Here is a 15,946-nt window from a genome sequence, read left to right as displayed (position 1 = left end):
CCAACTGTTTCATCAAGTACAAGCACTATAAATAGCTAAACTGCATCAAAACTAGAGAAGGTATGCTGTAAGCTATTGCAAGTCTCAAAAAAAAAAAAAAACGGCAATACTACATGAACGTGTGCATAGATGAACTGCATCAAAATTATTGAACAACAAGTCCAAACAATGCAGGACAAACTGTGGGACTAACTTCATTTGTAGACATGGTGTCTGTATTAGACTTCACATAACTATACAAGCCCAAAACCAAACTCAGAAGTGCCAATGGACTTGAGGAGCTCGTCCCTAAAATGGCTGAAATCCATGTAATGACTTGGTAATCGCAAGTGGAGGACTTCGGCATGGCAGCAGTAACAACTTCCACTACCATCTTTTCATCTGGCACTTCCCACCCCAGCCAAAATTTCACCAAGGCCTTAAGGTCGGAGCTGGATGCTAAATAAAGCAAACATATATAAATTTGAATCATGGGCAGTTCAAAGAGAAAAAAAAAAGTTTCCTATTTGAGAAATAAGAGTAGTAGAAGTGTGATTTCAAAACATTACCATCTCCGCTCTAATCACCCTCTCATTCCCATGAGATTTTCCTATAGGCTCTTATAAATTGAAGAAAGTAATTATAAGTAAAATAAAATCTGTATTAAACATAATTTGTCATAACTATTGTCAGGGTACAAAAGCTTTATTTTACTCAATTTATAAAACCATGGGAAAATCTTCAAGGAACCAGCGGTGAAATAGTCTTTCAGTTTCTGATGTCATTCCTACCACCTCTCTTATCTAATCCAGGTCATCAAACATATACCCGGTATAAAATCGAGCAAACTGTATCAGCTACATTACATACAGACCTAAATAAAACAAATGTAAAGATTTATACCAGCTTCAATGAAGCGACGCAAATACCCTGAGACACGACATCTATCTTCTAGTGAACAATCGTCATTGTCATCATCATCATCATCACCCACACTGCTATCAGAGGGCCAGCAGATACAGGGCAGCAGCATCTGGAAACAATAATATATTTCTTTTGCAACAGTACTATATGAACATCACTTCATAACCAATTTAAACTTACCAATGGGGTGAGCGAATTTTCACATTCCCTCAGAAAAATATCCACATCTGTCCTTTCAGTCACCAGTAGCCACACTCTGGTTTCTTTGAGTCCTTTACGTATTTGTTTCAACTGCCGTAATCTCCTTCCAATGACCTTTTGTATCACATTATTAGGTTTCATAAATACAATGAATAGTACAAAATGCTTAAGCTTGAAGGTGAATTAAACAAAAGTAAAAAATTGCTTTAACAAAATAAAACAATACTACCGCATATGATAAAAGGCGCTCAAAAAGCCACTTCCGGTTTTCTTTGGTTGGGCCAGGCAGATCCCAAGCAAGACTCAGGTCAAGGACAGCTTGATATTCACTGCTAGTGAGTTCAGCCTCTCCATCAAGCTTCATGAAGAATAATATTAAATGAAAGTAAAAAATTGGAATGCAATTATGACTAGTTTAAATTAAACTTTAATTATGCAACTAATGTAAATACCAGTTTTATGGTTTCACGAATATCATAGTCAGGACAGTCTTCTATTTGCACTGTAGCAGTCTCAGGTGAACCACCTAGTAGTACATGAACTATTGCTTGGCTGACTCCAGACAGCCGAGGTCCACCATGTAGAAAAGAATGTCCAATCAATCGTCCTGCAACTAGGAAAAGATCACTCTCTACGAGAAATTGTGATGATGATGGAACAAGATGACCTGGTTCACCTTCAAAGAGACAGGTCCTTGCAGTATTTCCTGTTTTAAAATAATGCGCTAAAAGTTACATTTTGGATTCAAAGATTAAACAAAATGCTATTGTCAATGTTCCATAAAATATAGCTGACCTACCCAGGTTAAGACTGAAGCCATGCTGAAGCCTCTGTATAACCGTAGACAACAAATGTCTGGTTACTCCTTCACCAATGGCAGCATCTCCTGAATATAACAGCAATTTACAGCAACAGCAAAAAAAAGACATGGCCATTAAAACCCAGCTAGGAATGCCACTGATTAAATGTATTTATACTTTTTTAATACCACCTTGGAGTCTGCTCTTCACAGGGCTTGCCCATTCTACGCTGTTTTGTTTGTAGAATGCAAAAAGTTCTCTGTCTTGATCTTCCTTGTCCATCCTCAAATCCATGGTCATCAAGAGGGGCTTTCTCATCTCATGTTGGAGAATTATTTCCTTTGTGTATAAGGATGCTGCTTTATTTTTATCTGGTTCAGTTTTCCAATCTGCAAAGAAAAAATAAATAAATAAAAAAAAGCAACATGTTAACAGTTCAGCTGAAGCTAATTGTGTATTCTATTTCAGTTTTACATCTCAGAAATGTATTATGCTTATCAGTTCCAAAAAAAAATTAAAAATGCATACCATAACTCATGCTTGTGGCATCATCTGCATTTAAATGATCACCGGTATGTGTCACAGACACAGAAACTCCAGATGTGGATGGTTCTTCCATAGACACATTAAACTCCAGAGGTTGCATGCTTACACTGTAATATACAAACTTAATTAATGTGCAATAACAGAACAAAATTCCTTTTTGAATAGATATCTTCAAGAGTTCTAAATGAATTGAACATTCATAATTTGAACATAAAACACAATATTCAATTCACAATTGTATAGTGAAGAAGACATGTGGCAATCTTAACAGCACACATAAAGAAAGTACAAAAAACAACAAAACATTTTTTTTTTTATAAGATTTACTGTCACCTGTGCAAAAACTTGCATGAATCTCTATCACATCAAAAGGCATTTTCTTTTGACAGATGGGGCAAGTTTCCTAGAGGGAACAATATAAATAAAAAAAATATATAATGTAAATTATTTTCTTTCATGTTGTTTCAAGCATTTATTACTTTTTTTTAACATGGTTTTAAAATTACACATATACTACAGTTTCCCTTTAACCTTCATATGCAAAGAACAAATATATACAGAAATGCAATGTCCTAATTTTTTAGCTAATTTAGTTTCTTCAAAAGCAGCTCTAAAATATTAAAATATTTATAATACCTTGTTAAACTTCCGAATTATGTATTAAATTTAATGAACTGTTTTAATACTTTTTTACTTGTTTGGTCTGTTCAACTTCATCACTGGTTTCGTCAGCTTCTTCACTGGTTTGTTGAACTTCATCACTGCCCACACATGAATTTATGTGTGCAGTCAGGATAACTAAAGGATACATGATTCCACATTTTTCTTTAGGCATATCATTAAAACTTTCCGATTCAGGTGGCAGAGCAGTGGTATCGAGCTTCATTTGTAGTGGAGTTATGTAAAGAACTCCTTTGAAACCCTGGGTTGCTGCTTTCAAATGTTTGGCACTGTACCCACTCTCATCGGGTGGGATAAGTGTAAGCTTCCGGGAGCCCCATCCACCTTAAGAAAAATTACACAAAATACAGAAAAACACAATGTGTTATTGGATTTCATTCCTTTTATTTTGTTATGCCAGGATTCATGTTTTAAGCCTTACACAAAGGTATTTACTTACATAAAATATGAAATATGTTATTAGTGATAATGTAAACATTCTGAAATGTATTTGATTTTACTTATTTATTTATTTTCATTGCAATGTATCAATATGTTCCTGATGATTACCTGAAGACTTATAGACAAGCCAACCCCCCTTTACATCCTGAAATCAGCTCCTTCAGTTGGGCACATACCTTACAATGTAAATAACACTGTCAGTATAGCAAACCACGTAAAAATTAAATGCCCAACAGTTACCAGTGCAACACTGGTACATAAAGCTTATAGTGTTACATTATAGCAATGTGCTTAAGAACACCTTGGCACCCATGTTCCACATACAGAGTTACTAATGAATTAAGCTCTGTTACATTAGAAAAAGATCATTTTAAAAGATACAGGAGAGACGTCACACATACTTACTTCATCATAAGTTGCATTTTCATCCATTTGCATTGTCCTTCACCCAACCCAGCTTGCATATGTACCAGTTGCTCACTCTCCTGAGGTGTTCGCTCATATTGGTGAGGAAGCAGATAAAAGTTAACAGGCAATATTTTTGCGGGTTTGCTAGGGGGCATTGACAGCATTCGCCTTTTACCCCGTCCTTTGCTGAAAAACCCGGGAAATTATCTGTTGGCAAAACAAATTTCAATTACAAACCAAAATAATAACCATCAAATAATATCATGATTGCTTAGGTCAATATTAAAAAAATGTGGTTGCAAAACCTGGTCATCTCAGTTTGAATGGTGGCCCTCTGCTGAACAGTGTGCTGCCTATGGAGGCTGAATTATGAAATTAATTTAATGAAAGTATTTTAATAAAACTATGTATGCACAAATACATATACATAACAGGGATTTCCTTTACCACACTATCCTTACTATCTATCCTTTCCACAATAATGAATAAAAATACACAAAAAACCTTGCATTATCATGACTGGGACCAGCTGCACTGCCTGAGGTCAGCAAAGACAACAATTTCCTGGCTGATCTGACAACTTCGCTGTCCTGTAAAAACAGTTTAAGCTATATATATATATATATATATATATATATATATGTTTATATTTATTTGTATATATAACTACAAACTAATGATGTGTATCTAAAAACAATATCGTTAGTAGGACATAAATTGTACTTTAATCTCTATGGCATGTTCACAATCAAGTAAAATTATGTCACATTTATCTTTTTATTATTGTATACTGTTTCACACACTATTCTTCAAAAAATAGTAGGCAGTATTTACTGTGCCACTTCGAACACAGCCAGTCTTTATGAATTGGTTACTGAATCATTAAATAAGCCAATGATTCAGTAACCCGTTCATAAAGACTGTCACTTGCCTCATTGCAGTAGTGTTGATATTCGGGGAACGTCGTGAAATGTTGTTTACCTAAATAATATAGTCCAATCATGAGGAATATTGGCCAATTCCCTGGCTCGATCGGTGCACCTCTACTTATAACATTTATATATTTGTTTTATTTGAATGATATAAGCGGAAATGAACGATATAGCTATCTACACATATATCTAAATGATTATTTACAATGTTAAAGTCTTCAACTCAAAACACAGCTTACAATCATCATCGAGTGACCTTATATCCAAGTTGGATCTGATGTGGATTCCAATCACGGAAATAAACGAAGCACTAACGGAGTTATTGTATTAACACGCGCCACGACAGAAGACAGTAGAACCTGATGATTATTATCAGGGATAATGTCTACACTGACTGCGAAATTCCCAACAGCAAACGGATTCCCTGTTCTATTTCTAAGCTCTTTACAACGGCCGCTTTGTCACTTAAAGTTGTTGCGGCGTGTTCGCGTTCTATATAGACACGGTGGTATTGTTACATATGCACATGGGCAGTGTGCGTTTTGTGTGTTCCAGGTTGTGGGTGTTGTTGTAAGGGATTCTGGGTATACGGAAATAAAAGAGAAAAGAAGCAGACCGCGTGTCGAGAGTCCGCGTTGTTATTCGAAAATAGCAAACACAACATTTGGCGACGAGGATGGAGTTTTTTCTACCTCCTCCACCTCCTTTTCTGGCTTTGCCCGGCGAGCCGCCGGTGCCCTGGGACCGCTGGTTTGAATCCTTTTCGACGTATCTCACGGCCGTCGGCCTCGCGGATTCTCCAGACCAGCGTCTGCGAGCCTTGCTGCTCCATAACCTGGGCACGGAAGGGCAGCGGATCTTCAGGACCCTGGGAGCCGGCACAACGTACGCGGACGGCGTCGCAAAATTGGCCGCGCATTTCGCCGCCCCACAGAGCGTTATCCTGCACCAGAGGAGGCAGCAACCGGGCGAGTCGGTTCACCATTACGTGACGGACCTGCGGGGGCTGGCGAGTTTCTGTAAGTTTGGAACAATGGAAGACGAGTTCATTCGGGATCAATTGGCAGAGCATACAAACAATCCCAGAATCCGCGAAAAGTTAATTATGTCCTCGGACGACCTCACGCTCGCCAAAGCTGTGGAACTGGCTTTTCAGATGGAGTCAGCAGCCGAATTAGCATCTCGCCTGGCGCCGGTACCCTCTCTTCAGCCCACAGTGCCCACGCTTAGCGTCCAACCGCCTGCGCTCTCAGACGACACACCTGACCACGGCCTCCCCGTAAACTATGCCGCTCGCCGCGGCGCGTCCACCCGCAGCCCGTGTGGAAACTGCGGATCCTCCACCCATAACACCAGGGCGCCGAACTGTCCGGCTAATGGCCAAACCTGCTCACAATGCGGGAAACGTCACCATTTCGCCCGTGTTTGCCGTTCAGCCGCATCCGGCCGCCCTCAGAGGCCATCTTCTCCAGCGCCTCCTACTACTATTCACTCTGTTACTGCAGCATCTCCCCCATTTAAAACGTGTGTGGTGCGGCTGGACGGTGTTCCACTGCCACTGCTGCTGGATACAGGGGCTTCACGCTCCTTGCTGAACCTGTCCACTGTCAAGCAGTTTTTTTCCCATCATACCCTCCACCCTGACTGTGAGCTCCTGAGTGGGTATGGGAATTCCAAAATAGACATAGTAGGCACAGTTTCCCTACCACTTCAGTATCAGAGTGTAACTTTACCGTCTTTTACTTTTCACGTCTCGCGCCACGGGGCTAACCTAATGGGTCTGGACTTGTTCAGCAGTCTGGGCTTTTCACTGATGGATGTGGATGGTGCCACCATTCTCACGGTGGGCTCACCCTGGCAGCAACGCTGGCCCTCTCTGTTCACTGGCCTGGGCTGCCTCACTGCATTTAACCACCAGCCCTTGCTCAAACCAGACCTGCGACCGGTCATTCAGCCATTGTGCCGCCTTCCTCTGGCTCTTCGTGATGAAGTCACTGCGGAACTCAACAACCTGCTCGAGCTGGGCATAATTGAGCGGATTGATGCTTCACCCTGGGTCTCCAACCTGGTGCTGGCACGGAAGAAGTCCGGGACTCTCCGGCCGTGCGTGGATCTAAGGTCGGTCAACACAGCAGTTGTCCCTGACAAGTACCCGCTGCCTACTGTGGAGGAGCTGGCCGCTAAATTCCATGGTTCTACTGTCTTCTCCAAACTAGACCTTCGACAGGGTTATCTCCAAGTTCCGCTGCATCCCGAGAGCCGCAACCTGACCGCTTTTGTCACACACATGGGCGTCTTCCGCTATACTAGGATGCCTTTTGGTCTCAGCTCTGCCCCTAGCTGCTTCCAGAAAATCATGTCTACCATCTTTGCTGCAGTTTCTGGGGTAGTGATTTATCTGGATGACATTGTGGTGCATGGTCCAACCCTCGCATCACATGATGAGCACCTGGACCGCGTCTTCAAGATCCTGGCAGGTCACAATCTTACGCTGAATGGGGACAAATGTGTCTTCACTGTGCCAGCGGTCGATTTTGTGGGCTTTCGCCTGTCTGGAGAGGGCATCACACCCTTAAATTCTAACGTGGAGGCTGTTCTACGTCTCCCTGAGCCCTCCAGCCCAGCCCAGCTCGCATCCTTTCTTGGAATGACTGCATACTACTTGCGTTTTCTCCCTCAATACTCTGCCACTACAGCCCCTTTGCGTGCGCTTCTGAAAACCGGAGCCCCATGGGCCTGGTCCTCAGCCTGCTCCTCAGCCATCCGTCAGCTAAAGGCCCAGCTTACCTCACCACCGGTGCTTGCTCACTTTGACCTGTCATGCCCCACTTTTCTGACCTGTGATGCGTCTGGTGTAGCGCTAGGTGCCGTCCTTTCTCAGTGCCAACATGGTTCTGAGCGGCCCATTGCTTTTGCCTCCCGGTCTCTGACTCCGGCCGAGCAGAAGTATTCAGTTGGGGAGCGGGAGGCACTGGCCTGTGTCTGGGCGTGTGAGCGGTGGCATATATACTTGTATGGCCGACATTTCACCCTCCGCACGGACCATCAGGCCCTAACGACCCTACTCTCATCTTCAGGCACGGGGCACAGACCGCTTCGGCTCCACCGCTGGTCGGAGAGGCTCCTGCAGTATAATTTCACTCCGCTGTTTACCCCCGGCCGGGACAATGTTGTGGCAGACCTCCTTTCCAGGGCCACTCCAGACACTCCCCCAGGCCCAGCCACGGATACACTGGAGCCAGAGCTTATCCACATGCTTCAATGGCCACTCCGGGAGGTTGTGTCTCTACAGGACCTCCAACTGGCTTCAGCGCAAGACTCAGTGCTATCGCAGCTTTGCACTTGCATTCGAGAGGGGTGGCCACGCACAGTGCCCAAGGATCTGGTGCCATTTCATCGGGTTAAAGATGAGCTGTCCTGTTGGAATGAGGTCTGTGTGGCGCGGGGACTCAGGGCCGTCATCCCTGGCAGCCTACAACCTCGCATCCTGGCCATGGCTCATGAGGGACACCTAGGCATCGTAAAGGTCAAGCAGCACTGCCGTGACAGGGTGTGGTGGCCTGGGATCGACAGGGATATTGAATTTGCGGTGAAGGACTGCTCAGCCTGTCTCGTCAGTGGAAAGACGGGCCCTCCCACACCTCCACCACTGCAACCTGTGCAGTGGCCGGCCGGGCCATGGCAGCACGTTCAGCTGGATATCTGTGGGCCATTTCAGGGGGTCCCATATCATCAGCGTTTTCTAGTGGTTGCCTATGACCTGTACTCAAAATGGCCCGAGATCTCCTCCACAGGCTCGGTCACGTCCCAGGCGGCCATGGAGTTCCTCGACTATCTGTTCTCAAGGTGGGGCCTTCCCAACACCATTACAACAGACAATGGGCCTCAGTTCACCTCCATGGATTTTCAGACATTCCTCGGGGACAGGGGGATTCGACACACACGCACTGCTTTCTACCACCCAGAGGCTAACGGTGGTGTGGAAAGGTTTAACCAGACCTTGAAGAACGGTGTTCGGGCTCACCTGGCCGATGGCTTGGCCTTTTCCTCAGCCCTGCAGCGCACCCTGCTTCATTACAGATCATCTCTCCATTCCACCACTGGCGTCTCCCCAGCTCTCCTCATGGGTAGGGAGCTGCAGCTTCCGTTAGACCGGCTGCGGCCACAGCCTCCTCCGCTTACTGCAGCGGCCCTGCGTCACAGGGTTTCGGCTTCTCAGCGCCGGATGAAGCAGTCCTTTGATCGCCGACGGAAAGTGACACCTTCCTGTCTGGCAGTCCATGATTGGGTCAGGGTTCGTCGGCCTCACCGGGACAACAAGCTCCTTTCCTTTTGGTCTGAACCAGTGCAGATTACGGGGCGGCTGGGCTTGGCCACTTTCCGCCTGGCTGATGGTACGAAGTGGCATGCGAGCCGGCTCAAGAAGGTGTCACCGCTCACCCCCGTAGACCCTTACTCCATGGCTAGTGACTTGGACCTAGTGGAGGACCTACCCGATGATACACGGAACTGTCCAGTGGAGGCTGGAGGCCGGGCGAGCGCAGCTTCACCACGCCCTGTCCGTGTCCGCTGTAGACCGGCTTACCTCAAGGACTATGTGACTGAATAGCACACCACGTAGTTAGGGCATAGCCTGTCACGTGGCAGAATAACCCACATGGCTATGCTGGCGTTCTGGGTAGTCGACCCCGGTCGCCTAGTTATATTGTGTTGTTGCCATTCCTCCTGGGGGGGGGGGGGGGGGAATGTTACATATGCACATGGGCAGTGTGCGTTTTGTGTGTTCCAGGTTGTGGGTGTTGTTGTAAGGGATTCTGGGTATACGGAAATAAAAGAGAAAAGAAGCAGACCGCGTGTCGAGAGTCCGCGTTGTTATTCGAATATAGCAAACACAACAGGTATGCTAATCCCTTTTATCAAATATACAAACACCAGAGACCGCTCAGATAATGTTTCACATGCTGGGAACGCTAACAGAATATATAAATATAAACCATAAATGATTAAAAATCACTTACCTCTGGGCGATTCATGATCACGCAGAAGAATGGTGACCTCCTGAACCGCAGGCTCGCGCGGGAAAACTACTCAGAAAAGCAGCTCTGTAATTGGCCAAAATGCTTCGTTCGACTCTTCGGAGATCATCTACGCCATCCTGTGGATGACCTCTGACCTACTTTCTGTACGATCTGAATTTCTGGGTTTGAATTTTAGAAAACTGAATTTTAGAAAATTGAATTTGATATTTCGAATTTCTTCTTCATCTTGAAAACTTTAACTCTAATATTCAAGTAAAATAATTTCAAATTCAGTTTTGATCATTCAAATGTACACAATTCACATTCAAATAGTTTTGTCATAATATTAGCTCTAATATTCAAGTAAAATAATTTCAAATTCATTTTTTTCAGTTTTGATAATTCAAATGTACACAATTCACATTCAAATAGTTTTGTCATAATATTAGCTCCATACTCAAAAACGTTAACAAACTATAATTTCTATTTAATGAACCTCAAACAGACTTCTGTTTATCAAACTGATATATTTATGAACATTGAAAAAACTTTTCAACATTCTTTTTAATCATGTTTTTCCACTATGGATTATGTAATGATAATATTGAAAATATATACCTACACACTTTCTAACCACTTTTTAATATAGTTCACATCAGACATATATATATTTTAGACATGGTTTTTAATATTATTATCAAGTAACTTCAAATAAATTTCTCATGTTAACAATTTCATATTTTCTGAAATCGTATCAAGGGGTGCGATTTTTAGGGAGGGGGCATGCAACTTTAGGGCTATAATTTAAAGTTTCATTTATTTGTATATTTTTTTCTACAGTATATTTGTATTTTTTTATCCTTCTGATGCTGAAGTGCTTCATTGTTCGCAGATTTTCTATCTGTATGATTGATTCTCGCTGGTCATATTATTAGGTAGACCTCGTTAGTACTCGGGTGGACCACCTTATGCCTTTAGAACCACCTTATTCTTCATGGCATAGCCTCAAAAAGGTGTGAAAATATTCCTCAGATATATTGGTCCATACAGACATGATAGCATCATGTAGCTGCGGCAGATTTGTCTGCTGGTTGTCGATGATATCCGAAGCCAATATCCGAAGGTGTTCTGTTTGGATTGAGACCTGGTGAATGTAGAGTACAGCGAACTCAATGTCATGTTCAAGTAACTAGTCTGAGATAGTTTGAGCTTTGTGACTTGGTGTATTATGCTGTATTTAAGTAGCCATCAAAAAAAAAAGGGGGGGGGGGGTACACTGTGGAAATAAGGGAATGGACATGTCAGCAGCAATACTAATTTATGTGTACATCTATGGTATTTATCAGACAGCCTTATCCAGAGTGACTTACAATCGGTAGTTACATGGACACCCTGAGAGACCAACACCAGCCTGAACCACTAGATCCAGGGTTGGATGCATCCATTTTGACCCTACCAACAGAATGTTAAATTGTTTTGATAATTCTCCAGTCTTCAGTTTTCTAGTTAATAAAGTAGAATAAAAAAAAAATTAAATATAACTTTTTGGCATTTACTGTCAATATTACTCTTCCACAAATAACTTAAAAATACTAAAGATCCTTCAATACAAATTATTTTAGATATTTTAAACTTGATGTGACAATGACAACATATGACAACCACCACATATATTTTTAAACACAAGACAATATATGTTTTAATGCAACCCAGCAACATTACTTCATGGCCATTTACAAGAACCCTCTAAGGTGTCAGTGCTGAACTGTTTGGTTGAAAAACTTAAATCCCCCAAAAAATCCAATAATTGGCTAACAATTGGCATAAACATATGACGTGCTGCTTTTCTAATGCTTGCAAAAAAACAAACACTAAGTTTACTAAATAATGAGGTCTTATCAGGTCTTATCAGTGAACAATACCGAGATAATTATTATAAAAATTATTATAAAAATGCATGAATTAATTATTCCTCGCACTCATACTGTACTTGGAGAAAATGGAATGTTTTGTGGTAACGTTTGGCACTGTTACGCGCACTATTACGCACACTTGTGCTTGCTCTGGAACGGGCAGATGGTCGTCCTGGTGGCAGCGCTGATCAGACAGCCGTGTATACATTTATTTTAGCAAAGTAACTGTATTCTGATTATCACTCATTTAAACGGTACATGCATTCCGTCACTCCCCAACACTGTCCACATACATTGGTTGTTCTGACATTTTGAGTCTGCCCTTTATCCTGTGACATCAACAAGGCTTTTTGTCTACACAACTGTTGCTAACCGGATCTTTTCTCTTTTTCAGACCTGGTAAACCCTACATATGGTTGTGCATGACAGAAGATCACCAGTTTCTAAAAACTCCAACTGTGTCTCGTCCAAAACCACTTAAATATTATTTTACCCCCATTCTAATGACCGGTTTGGACTTCAGAAAATTGTTTTCACCACGTCTAGATGCCTAAATGCAAATCTGATATAATCTGGATCTCGGAAGCTAAGAAGGCTTGGGCCTGGTTAGTACTTGGATGGGAGACCTCCTTGGAATGCCAGGTGCTGTAAGCTTTAACTGTTGAGAAACTTTTTAAAATGAAGTTTTTTTGCATCGCTTTGTTAGTTTTTTTCTAAAGTAAGTTAAGAGGTATTTTCACTCTGTGATATGTTTTCAAGCCTAGGTTTTTTAAAGTCCAAGATTTTCAAGCAGAGATTGCTTACGGCCATACCAGCCCAAGAACGCCCGGTCTCGTCTGATCTCGGAAGCTAAGAAGGCTTGGGCCTGGTTAGTACTTGGATGGGAGACCTCCTCGGAATGCCAGGTGCTGTAAGTTTTAACTGTTGAAAAACTTTTTCCGCATCTTCCTGTAACAGCACAGCCCCAGCTCCAACAGCACTGGCATCCACCTCCAGTTTGAAAGGGCGCTGGAAGTCAGGAGCAGCAAGAACAGGGGTACTGCAAAGAAGGGTTTTCACAGACATAAAAGCATTCTGGCATTCATCGTTCCAACTAAACTGTACTCTGCCTCGCAGCAGTTCAGTCAATGGACACACTACCTCCGAAAAGTTTACAAAAAGCCCGGTAGTATCCAGCCATTCCCAAAAATCGGCGCAGTTCCCTTTTTGATGTGGGAACTGAGAAGGCAAGAATGGCCTGAATCTTAGCCATCACAGGTTTTACCTGGCCTTGACCCACCTCTTTACCTAGGTAAGTCACAGTGGCTTTGCCGAACTCACACTTCGCCAAGTTCAAAGTCAGCGATGCATCCTGCAGCCGCTTGAACACAGCTGTCAGAGTGTGGATATGCTCGGACCAAGTGGACGAATAGACAATAATGTCATCTAAATAAGCGTCGCAGTTTTTAATTCCACAAAGCACTTTAGCCATTAGACGCTGAAAAGTCGCTGGTGCATTACGTAACCCAAAAGGCATAACCGTATATTCTAAGAAATTATCCGGTGTGACGAAAGCAGAAATTTCAGAAGCTCGGGGAGTCAACGGAACTTGCCAGTAACCACGAAGCAAGTCTAATTTACTGACAATACAGGCCGAACCAACCCTATCAACACAATCTTACTTTTCTGTAATCAGTACAGAAACGAACTGTACCATCAGGCTTAGGTACCAACAGACAGGGACTATTCCATGGACTACAGCTTGGCACAGAGAACCCATGTTCCAACAAATAATCAACCTCAGACTGCATTACCGTACGCTTAGTGGGATTTAGTCTGTACGGGTGCTGTCTGATTGGGGCATGTTCACCAACATCAATGTCATGCTTTAATACTGTAGTACATGACGGAACATCACCAAACAATATCTTATATGTCCGAATTAAAATCATAACCTGCTCCCGTTCGTTAAGAGGCAAATGTGACAGATGTGCATCTAAGTTTTGTAAGATCACACTGTTGTGTAATCTGGGCGAAGACACAGGAACATTTCCTAGATGTAACCCATCCTCCTCGGGAGAATATGCATCCAGCAGGGGCATAGAAGCCACGGATAACACAGCTCCTTTTCCCTGTGGATCTACATTGTCCTGTGTTGCATCACTGTCTCTCATAACGTATTTCTTGAGCATGTTCACATGACATACACGCATTTTACGTTTACGGTCAGGAGTGCGAACAACGTAATCAGTGTCACTTAACTGGGACTCAACCACATAAGGACCTGAGAATTTTGCTTGGAGAGCAGACCCCATTAGTGGTAATAAAACCAGAACTCTGTCACCCGGCTGAAAAGATCGAGAGACTGCTTTCTGATCATATCGGGCTTTCATAGACCCTTGTGCATGTTGTAAGGAAGCTCGAGCAGTAGCACAAGCATTATGAAGCCGTTCCCGAAAGGAACTGACATGATCCAGCACATTAGTCTCTGTCAATGGTTCAGCTACCCAGGCTTCTTTAAGAAGCTTGAGTGGACCACGCACGGTGTGACCAAATACAAGGTCAGCAGGACTGAATCACAAAGACTCCTGAACAGTTTCACGAATGGCAAACAACAATAGTGGGAGACCCTCATCCCACTCTTTAGCCGAAGCTAAGCAATAAGTACGGAGCATGGACTTCAGAGTTTGGTGAAAACGTTCCAATGCTCCTTGTGACTGAGGATGGTAAGCACTTGATACCAGATGCTTTATTTGTAATTCCTCCAAAACTCGCTTAAAAAGGCGAGACAGGAAATTCGAACCTTGGTCCATTTGGACCAATTTTGGAAGTCCAAAAGTAGAAAAGAACGTCACTAAGGCTCTCACTATATTCTTAGCCTTTAGTGAGCGTAGCGGAACTGCTTCCGGGAAACGTGTGGCACTACACATTATCGTCAGCAAGTATTTAAAACCTGTTTTGGTACGAGGAAGTGGACCAACACAATCTAAAATTATCTTCGAAAATGGTTCGGTGAGGACAGGCACAGGACAGAGTGGCGCGGGTGGAATTGACTGGTTCGGTTTACCACCCAATTGACAAACGTGACACGATAGACAATATTGAGCAACATCGGATTTCAACCCAGGCCAAAAGAAATGGCGCAAAATCCTGTTATATGTTTTTGTTACTCCTAAGTGTCCAGACATCACGTTGTCATGCCCTAAACACAGTACCTGAGACCGAAATTTAAGAGGAACCACCACTTGATATACTGAATTCCAACCTACGTCATCAGCAGTTGGAGGATTCCACTTCCTCATCAAGATTCCTTTATCCCAGAAAAAGGCTACCGAATTTGCAGTTACGTTGGCTTTGTCAACAACAGCCGAACGACACTGCGTTAAAGTAGAGTCTTTTCGCTGCTCCTGGGATATAAGCGTTTTACTTACAGGCAGCGACATTGTTTCATCACCATGGACATTAACAGCGCGCGTCCGCGGCGCTCCCACCACCACTCCGCCATCTGATGGCGCTGCACGGGAGTCCAGAGGGTCAGCAACAGCCATAAACGTATCACACAGCTCATCCGTACTCTGCCGGCGTGCCTGCGCTCGGGTGACTGCACAAGCAGGGAAAACTGACTCATAACCCGGCACCACTGAAGAGGGTGGAACCGCAGGGTTATCAATGACCTCCGGAAGGGGAAGAACTTTCCCTCCAGCCAAATCGTTCCCAAGAATAAAATCGATTCCCTGCATAGGCAGTTCGGGGCGCACTGCGACTTTGCACGAACCTGAAAATAAAGCACAGTGCAGGTTTAGAACGTGCAGTGGCACTTTAACGATGCCTAATTCAATACCCCGCACCAGTACATAAGAGCCACAGAACGTGTCATCAGAAAAGGGCCAGACATTCGCTAAAACAAAAAACTGCGCAGCACCGGTGTCTCGTAAAATGCCCGCTGGCACTGCACTACTGTTTCCAGCAGCTGCGGAAACTGTACCAGCAAGCACAAAAGGTTCATAGACAGGATCAACAATAGTGGGGACACTCACAGCAGACTGAACAAACCCAACCCCTTTTGGTGAGGATTTAGGAGGTGAACCGTGCTTCTTTAAGAGTTTTGGGCATTTAACGATGAG

General features: G+C 43.4%; 1 non-coding gene across 1 annotated transcript; it reads left to right on the top strand.

The window, feature by feature from the left end:
• Positions 1 to 12,641: 12,641 nt before the first annotated feature.
• On the top strand, positions 12,642 to 12,760 carry LOC114773406 (5S ribosomal RNA). The gene has a single exon (XR_003744333.1). It is a non-coding gene; the product is annotated as a 5S ribosomal RNA (ribosomal RNA).
• The last annotated feature ends 3,186 nt before the right edge of the window (positions 12,761 to 15,946 follow it).

Source organism: Denticeps clupeoides, unplaced genomic scaffold, assembly GCF_900700375.1.
Source record: "Denticeps clupeoides unplaced genomic scaffold, fDenClu1.1, whole genome shotgun sequence".
NCBI classification, from domain to species: domain Eukaryota; kingdom Metazoa; phylum Chordata; class Actinopteri; order Clupeiformes; family Denticipitidae; genus Denticeps; species Denticeps clupeoides.
Note: the sequence above shows the minus strand (reverse complement) of the source record. Positions and strands in the feature narration are given on the sequence as shown.